We start from the raw sequence: 14,727 nt of genomic DNA on the forward strand, positions 1-14,727 counted from the left end.
TATACCATATAACCAGTTTTCGAGGATCCGTAGAAATTGTACAACTTTAAACAGTTTTGATGATCAGGCAGAGATTCTAAGATCAAGATTTTTAGAAAAGGGTTATCCCAGAGAATTGATAGAAGAAGGCTATAGAAAAGCCAGGATTAAAGATAGAGATGATTTTTTTAATTTTAAAAAGAAACATGAAGGCATTACAAATAATAATGATACTAGAGGGAACGAATCCAAAAATACAAAGTCCAAATTTAATAACATAAGATTCATCACCAAATTCAATAGCAACCATAATAAAATTAAACATATTTTGTGCAAACACTGGTATATTTTACGAAATGATTGCATCCTTAAAAATATCTTAGAAGAGTTCCCCACATGCACTTTCAAGAGAGCTCCTACTTTAAAAAATAAATTAGCACCGAGTAAGGTGGTAATGAAGAAATATATCAAAGGGGGTAATACAAAAACCATTAAAAAAAATTGGCCAATGGGTAAAAAGGTTTTTTTTAAATGCAATCGACCTAACTGTGGTCTTTGTAAGTACACATCAGGAAATAGGATAAAGTTTCAATCTGCTTCCACTAAGGAAGAATTTGAGATAAGCTCTAGATTCACTTGTGTATATCTCCTTGAGTGTCAATGTGGAATTCAATATATTGGTAGGTCCTCTAGACCCCTAAAGAAAAGATGGGGAGAACACAATAGAAATATAAAAAATGGGGTTGTCAATCATAGTGTCCCAAGACATACTAATAACTGTCATGATGGACAAACAGATTTATTTAACATTTTTCCTTTAGAACACATTGCTCCCAAATGGGGTAGAAATAGGCTGACATATCTGAGACAGAGAGAGACATTTTGGATTTGGAAACTTAAGACCCTCCAACCATATGGTTTAAACGAAAATATAGACATGGCCGCTTTTAACTAAGATTTAGGACATACATATCAGTTGCTGTAGTTAAGGATAACAGCAACAACAGTCACATTAGATTTAATAGGATTTTAACTAATTTGTATACATTTAGTTAATGTTTAATTATATTCTAGATTATATTCCAGATTATCACTAGATTACATTATAAGTTTCAATTTTTTAACTGTCCTTTTACATTTCAATTTTTATCTCTATTTTTTATTAAAATTATAATTATTAGTGTTACTTTTACACAATCTATACAATTTTGTTTTAACAAGTACATATTGATTCCAGTTTAGTCACAAGTATGTGAAAATCTGTCCAATTATAGCAGCTTTATATTTAGTTAATGTATGTAGATGTCGAGAATTAAGCTACAACATAAACATTTGTATTTGACATTGTTTTTATAATTTGTAAATGCTTGATCAACTAACTTTAGTCAACTAGTGCCAATCGAGAAATATTGCAAATACTGGGGTGACACTCCAATAACAATTGTATCACTAGGTACGTTAACACTCACGAAGTGTTTATTTATCAGTATTAGCTGACACGAAAATTACATCGGGATCCCATTTCAACCACTACACATATTTGAGAGTGGGTAACGTCACATGCCAAGCCCCTAAGTGGGAACCTATCACATCAGAGAGAAATTCAACTAAGGCACAGATTGGTTAATGATTTTTTAGTTGCTCACGCATGCGCCCTAGGTCGGGATAGACGCCGACATTGGGCTATAAATCTTTGCTACTTTGTATTTGTATTTACACCTGAGGAAGCGGTCTGAGTAACCGGGAAACGCGTAGTGTAACATTGTTTTTAATAAATATTTTTTTATTTGACAAGTACAAGTAGCACGGTAATTTTTGGCATTTAACTTTGGTAGCCATACATACACTTATTTGGACACTGAGCTGCAGGTATATCCAAGGGTGCTGTATTGGAGCCCTTTTGTAACCTGCACGAGTGAACGAGTGAACCCAGAGGATATCGGTGCTATCAGTGAGCTGGACAGCTGACAAGTGTCCAGGAGGCTTTTGTGGCACTTCTCAAGTGCCCTATATCCTCACAATATTGAAGCAGTACTGATACAATTCAGCTAGCTGGACGGCTGCTAACAGTTCAGAAGGCATTTGTGGCACTTCTCAAGTGCTGGAAATTTTGTAAGTAGTTTATATTTGGGGGCAAGGCCTACTGAATTCAAAACGATACACACCATTTGGCGCCTCTTCTCTTTTCTCTTTTTGAACAGAACCTGTGATTGCCAACACCTTCCTGGAATGAGTTTGCTGCCTGGAGATTACAAATACCTCTGAGAGTGTGGACTATCTTGCTTTATATTGATAGAGAGATAGTTTATTCATTGTAGTACACTTTATTACAATAAGATACTTTCAACCCAACAAGTTATATTTGTAGGTTGTTATTTTGTTTATATTTGTAGGTTGTTATTTTGTTTGTTATATCACTCACTTTATTGTTAATATCAACACTAGTAGTGACGAGTTTAACTTTTTTATGACATTATTGTAGCACATTGCACATCAATACTGGCGTACTATTGCTAGTATATGAGGGCGCCTCTAATTTCACTTTAACAACCCTGAAACAGCCCTAGGGCCAAAAAGTCCAGCAACAACTCCACAAAGGAAAACACTGAGCGAAGCCTCAGCAACCGGAAGCACCAGGGAGAAAACAGATCCGAGCACCCAATTGTTTAAACAAACAATATCCGAGAACTTAACACCCCGTCTGATATAAAAAAACAGACCACAGGGAGATATCAATGCAATATCTAGAACAACCTGGTTAACAAGATAACTCACAAGTCCTGACCCAAGGAAGAGACCACCCCTTGCCAAAGTCCAATGCTCCAAAGGAGCTAAGGCGTTAAAAGTCGTACAATGACACTAGAGCCCATAGACTCTCAAACAGCCGCAGGACAACAAGCGAGGGGATACCCCAAGGCCAAAATCACTCGAGAAAAGGCTGGTCTCCGCATCACCTCCATACAATCAGAGGATCGTAGAGAGAAAAGGACGCACAGCATCTCCAGCTCCGAGCAGAGCCGAAGGAGACCATGCCCAGTGCCCCTAACAGGGAACGAACAAATCCCGGAGGGGAACCCAGGTCCCTAAAAGGAGACCTAACTCACATGGAGACAACAGGGGAAGACCAAAAAGTCTCATAAAAAACAGCTAGACAGTACACAGTCAATGTGCAATAGCTGCAGCTGGTCACATTCTGCAACACATCCGCTGCAAAGCAGCTGAACTACCCAATAAACCACTAGCTGCTGAGAACTAAGTCCAGAAGGAAAATTCCCAGGGCCTCAAAAGAAAAAAGGCCAAACCACCCAACTTGGCGGCAAGAGGGCACAAGCCCACCAACCCTCCACTACATGGGAAGGAGCTCTAGGGTCTGACAATCCCAGACACAAGAGAGAGAGAGACGTAGTGGAACTCCACTAACCCAGTCATCCAAATTGAAGGCTATAAGGACTGAGCCAATCCTTCCTGCCTCATGGAGCCACCGGTCCTCTAGAATGCTTTAGTTGAACACAGAGGATAACATGAGCACTCGGCACCTCTACCGGACCAGCCAAGCAGAGCGGCGCCACGTGTCCGAACAGCTATCAGACAGAACTGAACCCAAACAGGACCAGCCTGCAATCTGGGTCCTAACTGTCAAGCTGCATAAATCCTCCCTCAGAGGGGAAGAAGGAAAACAGACAGGACACCCTATCGGATGAAAATAAAATGCAAGGCAACCCATAGGTTAACGCCCAAAAAGAAACAGGCCCACCACAGGACCAGCCAAACGGAGCCCTGATCTTCCAAATAAAAATGGAAAAGATCTCAATACATGGACAATCAGGAAATTACATCATCCCCACATGTCTAATGAGGTGCGCCATTCGACGAGCAGACTGCGAAGGTGCGCAATTCTGTAACGAAAAGCACAACACCAAGGGAAAGTCGCACCCGCAGGGAACTGTGCAGTCCAAGGTGGAATACCCGGGACAACAGGAGCAGGGAAGGGAAAGCACCACCCTGTCCAAAACTCTATTCAATTTAGGAAATAAAGGTACATCAGGCAATATGGCCTCTGGAACCCCTGAACTCGCCAAAAACTTCCTTTAGAAGACGCATAAATTCCTTAAACTTAAGTCTGGTTTCTCCACAGCTGGAGGTTGAGAGGCAGCAGACTCTGACCCAGAAAGTTCATAGTCTCAGAAAGAACTTCATCCTCGGATAACCCCATGTCATCAGTGGGCTGAACTTGGCAGCCATTTAAAACTGTCCAGAAACAATATTAATTTTAAAATAACTTTTTTACTGTTTCTGCTGCATGATACAAAAAGGGAGCAGGAAATTATTTCCATCTTAATCTAAGGTAAGACTTTAAGACGACTAAGGTGTAGACTGTCCCTTTAAGGCCGCAGACACCGCCGTCTGAACTGCGCAGTAACGTCTGGAGAAAAAAGGCTTCCTCCAGATGGAGGATCAGCAATGCTATGGGAAAACTGCATATGTATAGAGATAACAATGTAGGGTACGCACCTCCCTGAACAACAACTCCTTAGAGGTGGACGGCTCTGTGATATCAAACATGTTTGATATTATCACTTTATCAAGGCATATGGAACATAATTGAGAGGGGGAACTAGGGCCTCCTCCACATATAAACAGGAATTGCTCTTTAGGAATAGAGGGAGTGCCCTCTAAAGAAACCAAATCCTCCATCACTAGTGCAATAACCGGAGAACTAGAGAGATAAAACATCCTCTCTCTCTCTCTCTTTTTTTTTTTTTTTTCTTTAAGACAATAACGGCACCTCTATACCCCAATGGCTGGGGCACTTACCACCTCCTATGACCCAGACAGTAAAGAGATGTATGACTCCTCTCTGATAGTCACGAAGGAGGGAATGAATCACATAGTGCACAATGCAGTCCGTCCCTGCTATGAAAGAAAGAGCGCCAAGCTTGTAATCTGCATGGCTCTCAAAGTGAAAGTGAAACCTGTATATTCCATAGCAGCTTAAGAGCCCATAACATCTCACACATAAAGCAGCATAAAATCAAATAAACACATAAGATTATTATTCCCCCCTGTTCAATAATCCCCCTAAGGAGATATTAACCCTTGATTCTATAAAGATAAAAAGGCGCCACACTGTGACCCTGTCTTCTGTGTTAACATTGTATAATAAAAAAATAAACAATCTTAGCAGAATCTATGCCGTGGAACAGGAACACGGCCCTTCAAGTGTGACAGGTTGTAGCATCGCTCCTGACATGGACTTGAGAGAAGAAAGCAGTCTGCGAAACTCGTCAACGCCGATTGCTGTAGGAGCTGTTAATATGAGTCGGGATGGTGTTGCAGAGGAGAGCTCTCCCTGCATCTCCGGACTCTAACTTTCACCCATGCCCTCAGTGAGAAGCTTATAGGGCTACTTAAAACTCCTGTCCCATTGTGAAAAGTAGTACCCTCCATAAGAGACAAAACAAATTCTGACACTTCTCTGCCAACCTCCTGGGACGAAAGGCAAAGAATGACTAGGGGATGAGGGAAGTGGGAGGAGTATTTAAGCCTTTGGCTGGGGTGTCTTTGCCTCCTCCTCGTGGCCAGGTTCTTATTTCCCAAAAGTAATGAATGCAGCTGTGGACTCTTTACCATTAGGAAGAAAATATCATTGTCTGTATCAGCTTGCGGTGGTGCCGTGGGTGGTGTGGGGCGGAAGGAAGGAGGTGGTGGAGCATAGCAGTAGGGGAGAGGAAGGGGAGGGTTCCCTACGCTACAGGAAAAATGTTTAATGAGGGAGGGATGGGTTACTTATGCTACAGAATTGGGTGAGGATATGGGGAGGGCGTCCCTAGAGACAATCCCTCGGGGGGGGGGTGAGGGGGGAATCACTGCACTACATAAAACATTTTTTTTAATAAATACATTTAAAAAGGAGCATCAATGCACTACTGAGAGCTAGCAGAACATACAGGATTTAACAAATAGGCATGTATTTGCAGTCACCAATCAGCAGCTAACTTCCAGTAGCGCTGCTGCTCCAGATCCTACCTAGGTATTGTTTTCAACAATGAAGCAAATAAGATAATAGAAGTAAACTGGGAAGTTGTTTAAAATTGTATGCTCTATCTGAATCATGAAAGACAATTTTGGAGGTTTATGTCAGTTTGGTTAAAGACTTTTAATTGCCTGAACAATGAGTATTTCCCCCATCTTCACTATCTTTTTGCCTCCGCATGGGGGTTCAAGGGGGGCTCTGTATGACGTAATCGCACTCCACATATGTTAAATAGGAATGTGTGGAATGCGATTATGTCATTCAGCAACATGCGCAGTCAGAGGGAGCAGATTCTGACTTGGAAGCTGTAGTGTCGGAATTTGCTGCTCAAACAAATGCGCGCATGCGCTGTTAGATCGCTCATCGCTTGTTGTCACGGTCAGGAGGAAAAAGGCAACAATTACAGCCTGTCCTGTGTGTAGCCAGGATATATGTCCACCTTAAAGAAAAACTCTAGGAGGAGACTCAAGTAGGAGCCAAAATTCAATGTGACACGATAGTGAATATATATACAGTGTATATATATATATATATATATATATATACACACACACACAGGACACACTGTAATTGTTGCCTTTTTCGTCCTGACTGTGACAAGCGTTCTAATAGCGCATGCACACATTTGTTTGAGCAGCAAATTCCGTCGCTACAGCTTCTAAGTCAGAACCTGCTCCCTCTGACTTGTGCATGTTGCTGAATGACATAATCACATTCCACATATTCCTATTTAACATATGTGGAGTGCGATTACGTCATACAGAGCATGCGCAGTAAGAGGGAGCAGATTCTGACAAATGAGCAGATTCTGATAGAACACAGGCACAGCAAGCTTTGATTTCAGAGTTTTTTGTTGCCCTGAGCGTCTCGGCTGTTATTGACGTGACTCAAGAGGACCAGATGAGGAGGATTCCTTAGAGACAGAGTTGAAAAATTGTAATAGTGTTGGTGGTTATGTATAGACTGGATGGCGGAATGTATAGCAGCAACACATTGCATTGCAGCATGTACATTTGCAGTACCACAATCGTATAAGTTCTGCTAGTTTATGTTTTCATTTCATTTAATAGGGATAGGTTGTGTGTAGGTGTACATGTAATAGTGTAAAAAAACAATATGTATCTGGTTCTTTATGTAAGTAAGCACCTAGATTTGTCACTGCAATATTCCTTCATCTTTCAGTCCTTGGCATTCTTCCCATCTCTCCCTTCTTTCCTTCCCCTCTTTCCCTGTCTTCCTTCCCTCCCTCCCTTTCCTCCATTCCTTTCCTTCTCTCCCTCCCTTCTTTCCGTTCCTTCCTTTTCTCCCTCCCTTCTCTCCCTTCTTTCTCTCTCTCTCTCCTTCCCTTCCTTCTCATCTCTCCTCCTCCTTCCCCCCCCCTTTCCCTTCTCTCCTCTACTTTGGAAATGCCATGAAAAAAATAATTTCATGTTAAATCTTTATCCAAAAAATATTATAGTTAAAAAAAGGCCTACAACCTGCCAAGGGGAGACAATAGAATTTTGAGTGCCTAGGGCAGCGCAAAAACCTAAATATGCCACTGGTATATGACGTATAGCTTTATCTAAAAACAGATGTTCACCTCCCTCCAGCTCCAAGAACATTGAAAGGGATATTGATATCTCAAGTTCATGACAATGATTATAATGTTTTCTGAAAGCTCACACATGGCCCTAAGCTACAGAAAGCATTAACCTACTTCACAAATACAACTGATAAAGTGTACTTCAAGTTATTTTCACATCTATCTAGAAAAATGCATTGATTTATAGAAATCCTTATAAATCCTGGCATAACCACTAAATAGCATGGAAATGTAGGTTGTGAAGAAATACGCGTATTCTGTAGGCCGGCCCTAAGAGCAGCAAGAAAGCATTAACATAGCACTTCAACTACAATTTCTGTAAACTTTAAATACAAACTTGAATACTGCAATCAACTAAGAGGTATTTTTTAAAAAGCCTACATTGCTACTTAAAAATATCTACCTGAGATTTCAGAGAGAAAACTAAATTGATTTTTTTTCATCTTAATGCCAAAGACCCAGTACATTAATATTAACACAAATATTGTGTTCAAAACTAATAGGAGAGCGCCACCTATTGATTTAATATTGAATATTATAATGAATCTTTACCAAACCCAGAAAATAGCTGCTGTTTTTCTAAAAGTTAAAGCAAATTGAACAAGAAAAAAAGGAAACTGAGCTGATTCTCTGTACATTTAAAAATAATATATATATATTTATAATACAAGAAATGTTGCTAAACAATGCTCAAGGGCAGTTTCGAATATCAAAGCAATCGATCTTTACGCCGTGTGCTAGTAATTATCACTTACAAAGCAGCAGAAGTTATATAAATGTAAATGTAAGCATGTTGCATCAATAACATTAACATTATATGGTAAAAGAGGATAATATGGTGACAGATAAAATATACAATACCCAACACAGTGCAAACAGGTGGATTTGTTTAAAAAACTGTTGCATGAAGTAGATCCCTGTATACACCTGGGCATTGATCCGATATTCAGCGTTGCCCGCAAAAGCCGGCAACGCCGAATTTTGCGCAGGTTTGGTATCCTATATACGGCGTAACCTAGAAGTTAGGCTCGTATATTTCTGCCTTCGGCCGTAGTTTTTTGGCCCATAGGCAGGTATACCAAACCCGCACAGTTTGGTATCCAATATACAGCGTAAGGACTTACGTGGCGAAAATGGAGAAATCTTACTCCATTTTCACCTCGCCACAAAATGCAGCCGTAGTAAGCCTTATGCTATCTATTAGAGCCCCGTAACTCCCTAAACTACCTGCTAAATAAAACTAACACATAACGCATACGCAATGTCTATCTACCTGTCAACCGCGATCTGCTAAATAAAACCTAACACCTAACGCATGCGCAATGTCTATCTACCTGTCAACCGCGATCCCCCGCCACAATCCCTAATAAAGTATTTAACCCCTAAACCGCCACTCCCGGACCCCGTCGCCACCTACATTAAAAGTATAACCCCCTAATGTGATCCCCCTACACCGTCGCCAGCTACATTACCTACGCCCTAATGTGAGCCCCTTACACCGCCGGCACCTACATTACCTACCCCCTAATGTGAGCCCCTTACACCGCCGCCACCTACATTAACTACCCCCTAATGTGAGCTCCTACCCCGCCGCCAGCTATATTACCTACTCCCTAATGTGAGCTCCTACCCCACCGCCAGCTATATTAAAATTATTAACCCCTAATTTAATCCCCCTACACCGCCGCCAGCTATATTAATTACATTAACCCCTAATTTAATCCCCCTACCCCGCCGCCAGCTATATTAATTACATTAACCCCTAATTTAATCCCCCTATACTGCCGCCAGCTATATTAAATTAATTAACCCCTAATCTAATCCCCCTACACCGCCGCCAGCTATATTAAATAGATTAACCCCTAATCTAATCCCCCTACACCGCCGCCAGCTATATTAACTATATTAACCCTAATTATATTAGGGTTAATATAGTTATTATATTATATATATTAACCCTAATTATAATAGGGTTAATATAGTTAATATCGTTATTATATTATATATATATATTAAGTATAATAACCCTATCTTAACTCTAACATGCCTAACTAAATTTTTATTAAAATAAATCTAATTAATATTAATATTATTAATTAAAATATTCCTATTTAAATCTAAATACTTACCTATAAAATAAACCCTAAGATAGCTACAATGTAATTAATAATTACATTATAGCTATTTTAGGGTTTATATTTATTTTACAGGTAACTTGGTATTTATTTTAACTAGGTACAATAGCTATTAAATAGTTAATAACTATTTAATAGCTACCTAGTTAAAATAATTACCAATTTACCTGTAAAATAAATCCTAACCTAAGTTACAAATACACCTACACTATCAATAAATTAAATAAACTACAAATATCTAAACTAAAATACAATTAAATAAACTAAACTAAATTACAAAAAAACCCACTAAATTACAAAAAATAAAAAAAGATTACAAGATTTTTAAGCTAATTACACCTATTCTAAGCCCCCTAATAAAATAATAAAGCCCCCCAAAATAAAAAAATGTCCCTACCCTATTCTAAATTTAAAAAGTTAACAGCTCGGGGGGCGTGTCCAAGCCATGGCCGGATTCAGACGCTCATATCAGTAGCTCCTACAGAATGCTAACTAATATAAGGATTTTCACACAATTATTCAGCCCTCTTTCAAAGATATTTTAACAACTCAACTGAGGGGATAATTTGGAGTCGAATGATACCACTCTATATATGATTTAACTATCTAAGGTCTGAACCAGCCGAGAACGCAACTAAAGGACTGATTCCTCTCGCTACCATCCCGCCTTCGGTTTTACAGCTGACCGGGTGAAACCATTTTGTCACAGATACATGATGGAAGTGCCCTACTCACAAATACTTGATCTGCTAGAAGCAATGGGGAGCAAGTTAGAGGAGGATTTTATCGACTTGCGGTCCACCATTAAATCAGCCTGTGCTCAAGATGGCGCCCAACATCAGACAAGCCGCGGCATTTACACAGGAGAGCAGTTGCTAGTAAAAGAATTGCCAGCGGCGAAGGGAGAGAACTCTGACAGCGGCATGGAATGCCTTACGAATGCTAGCACAGCCTGCAGCGGAGAGGTATATTATGACCAAAACCTAATCACCCATACCGAAGCTAGGAGGAGGATCTGGGTAAACGCTATACCGGAGGGGTACAGATCGCAATACTGGATCTCTCCCAGCACATACCCCCGTATAGCACAACATTCAGTCCATCTACACCTGGGCCCGAGTGGAGAAGGCTCGGCTGACTCCCGCGGGCGGGCTCCGGACTCTACAGCGTATGCAGTTAGGAGCCATAAAGATTGGGAGACCTCAGCTTTGATGACCGGTCTTCTCTTTTTGAGTAAATTGAGTGTCATTCATACAAGCACTGATTCCGTAGCTGGACTTTTACCTGTGCTTGACCTGTGTTTTACACCCACTGAAACAGACACTCACTGCTGCCTACAGATCCTGTTTAAATCTGGTGTGGGTTAAAGAAACTTTGCCACTTCATGTGAAGGACTTCTCCTCATATGCCTGAACTTAACTGGGTGTATCTTAGATCTGTTCCGATATTTGACAATATGGGTTATAAGTTAACTGTTTATTAGAATTTGTGTGCAAATACCTTCCTTGAAATTTTAATGCTTCACATTTTGAATTAGTTTTTTTTTTTCTTCTTTAGCTTAATGTCTAGTTTCCCCTATAGACCTAGCCTCTTCACAAGTTTATGGTGTCACATTCTTTTGTGTTTATTCTCTACTCTAGTGATCTGTCTGACAGAAGCTGTGTACGCCACTTCTACTTTTTTGTGTCAATGGGGCAACATAACTTCTATGTATATTATTTCAAAGCTCTTCATTATGATTACAAGCGCAAACTACTAGCAAGTTTTAGCCCTGGCAGGTCTGCAGGAAAGAGAGTTGTTAATTGGAGCTCAGTAAAGATTAGAGATTAGAGTCTTAGCGTCAGTTTTATAAAAGCCCTCCTGCTTGTCATACATTGTATATAGTTATAATATTCTCAGACAAGTACGATCTCTGCATTGAGCTGCTACTTAAGAGATAGTGGTTATCCATATTGTTCCATTACAACGTCTACTCCATGTAAATAACTATTAACATGATGGGTTATATGATCTTTCTTCCTTTTTAATGCTATGCCAGTTTTCAATATGCTTATTACACAGGGGATATTCATCATATGATATAGACATTAGTACTTATACTATTAAAATGTAGGCGGTATATTCATGTTGGTTATATTAATATCTATAATGATAAGCCTAGCGACTCCCAGAAGTAAGCACTGTAGATAAATTATAGTTAAATTCATTTCAATGGGCTTGCATATTGTGACAAGTCTAATATAGGGCCTCTGGTATATAGGTATTGTCTATGCGTGGTGGCATATGTCAAGTTTAATATTAAGCCCTCTTGTTTACAGATACAGCCTGGATATAGTGACTAGCCTAATACAGCGACTGCAGTCTATAAGTACAGCTTTGTAGTAGTTCTCCCTTAATAATTTACACTCCCCCCTATATAACTAGTAATTTTCTCCTATGGTTATAGGTAGGGTGTACTTTGTAGACTAGTTAATATCATGTCAGCCAGGGTCTTACAGTGACAGTCTATACTACTTTACAATTGTGATGTTGTCCTTATTTCAGACTTCCATCTTCTATATATCAAGGATACATACAAGGATTACATTGAAAGCTTTAATACATCTATGCTCCTAGGAAATGATATCCCCTACATTGAATTTATTACTAGTACAAATTTTCTGTTACTAATGGGCTCCTCTCCTACCTTTCCCGCCGGTGCTTGTTGCCCGCGGGTCATACCCCTATTCCTTTTTCCCACATCGCCTATAGCTGGTATTTCCCCAGGAGAGGAGCTCCTTCAGAAGTCCCCTGTATTCCATATATACTGGTATTCCCCCTTTTTATATAGCCTTATCAATAACTATCTTTAATTATTTTATAGAAAGCAGATCAACTTGCACCATAAAGTGTTCAGCTCTACCGTAGCCTCTTAATATATGTAATAATGGATGTTGCTGGGCTGTGTTAACTGGGAAAACACGGCTCAGCATATCAGATAAACTACTGTTCTTGGCTTAGAGTATGTATATGGAATCTGACAGTATACATGGTGTTCTATATTTATATATTTACTTTTCTCCCCCTGTTGATCTCCTTAATAGGAAGCTATCCTTATGTTTACATGCCCTAGTTTAAATTTACTCACGGTGTAAATAGACGATAATTCTAGTTAGTAGTGTATTTAAAATCTCTGAGATTTCAGTGTAGTTACAAATTGGACATACTAATTGGCTCCGCCCTCCCCCCCCCCACCCTTTCCCTACTCTATTACGAGCGGCTCTTGCCCGCTGCATCCCCCCCCCCTTTAAACTATAAAGCTAATTCCCCCCCCGGCCCTAATTGTATCTGAGTGGACACTTTGATTTGCCTTCTATATGGCCCTGGGAGGACTATTTTTGTTTTTTTTTGTTATTGCCTTTATTATAAAACTGAAGTCTAACTATAAACTGCCCAAATTTTATAACATTACGTGTGCTATTTAGATACATTATGCCCTTACTATAGGGTTTTGTTTGTAACACTTATCTAACAATATTGTATTTGCACTTTTCTGTAAATGTTTTGGGGCATACCCTTTGGTTGTATCTGTTTATGACTTCAATAAAAAATACATTTAAAAAAAAAAAAAAAAAGGTTAACAGCTCTATTACCTTACCAGCCCTTAAAAGGGCCTTTTGTGGGGCATGCCCCAAAGAAATCAGCTCTTTTGCCTGTAAAAAAAACACAATACCACCCCCCAACATTACAACCCACCACCCACATACCCCTACTCTAACCCAAACCCCCCTTAAATAAACCTAACACTACCCCCCTGAAGATCTCCCTACCTTGTCTTCACCCAGCCTTCACCCAGCCGGGCAGAACTCTTCATCCGATCCGGGCGATGTCTTCAATCAAGCGGCAGAGAAGAAGTCTTCCATCCGGCGATGTCTTCATCCAAGCGGCAAAGAAGAAGTCTTCCATCCGGCGATGTCTTCAATCAAGCGGCAGAGAAGAGGTCCTCCATCGGGGCAAAGTTTTCTTCCAAGCGGCATCTTCAATCTTCTTTCTTCGCTCCTCCGACGCGGAACATCCATCCAGCACGACGACTTCCTGACGAATGAGGTTCCTTTAAATGACGTCATCCATAATGGCGTCCATCAAATTCCGATTGGCTGATAGGATTCTATCAGCCAATCGGAATTAAGGTAGAAAAATCTGATTGGCTGATTGAATCAGCCAATCAGATTCAAGTTCAATCCAATTGGCTGAACCAATCATGAGGAACCTCATTCGTCGGGAAGTCGTCGTGCCGGATGGATGTTCCGCGTCGGAGGAGCCAAGAAAGAAGATTGAAGATGCCGCTTGGAAGAAAACTTCGCCCCAATGGAGGACCTCTTCTCTGCCGCTTGATTGAAGACATCGCCGGATGGAAGACTTCTTCTTTGCCGCTTGGATGAAGACATCGCCGGATGGAAGACTTCTTCTCTGCCGCTTGATTGAAGACATCGCCCGGATCGGATGAAGAGTTCCGCCCGGCTGGGTGAAGACAAGGTAGGGAGATCTTCAGGGGGGTAGTGTTAGGTTTATTTAAGGGGGGTTTGGGTTAGAGTAGGGGTATGTGGGTGGTGGGTTGTAATGTTGGGGGGTGGTATTGTGGGGGTTTTTTACAGGCAAAAGAGCTGATTTCTTTGGGGCATGCCCCGCAAAAGGCCCTTTTAAGGGCTGGTAAGGTAATAGAGCTGTTAACTTTTTTTAATTTAGAATAGGGTAGGGACATTTTTTTATTTTGGGGGGCTTTATTATTTTATTAGGGGGCTTAGAATAGGTGTAATTAGCTTAAAAATCTTGTAATCTTTTTTTATTTTTTGTAATTTAGTGTTTGGTATTTTTTGTAATTTAGTTTAGTTTAGTTTATTTAATTGTAGATTTCTGGACATCGCTGGTTTATCCGACTTACGGCACTTATATAGGATAGCTCGAGTTGCGAGCTGAAACTACGGGCGGCGGGGGTTCCCTCGCTTGCGCCGCAA

General features: G+C 40.3%; 1 protein-coding gene across 1 annotated transcript in view; it reads right to left on the minus strand.

Moving 5' to 3' along the window:
* Positions 1-14,727, minus strand: part of STK39 (serine/threonine kinase 39) — a 1,002,247-nt gene that overhangs the window by 650,914 nt on the left and 336,606 nt on the right. The window lies entirely within an intron of this gene.

The sequence above is a fragment of the Bombina bombina genome, chromosome 1 (genome assembly GCF_027579735.1).
Source record: "Bombina bombina isolate aBomBom1 chromosome 1, aBomBom1.pri, whole genome shotgun sequence".
Taxonomy (NCBI): domain Eukaryota; kingdom Metazoa; phylum Chordata; class Amphibia; order Anura; family Bombinatoridae; genus Bombina; species Bombina bombina.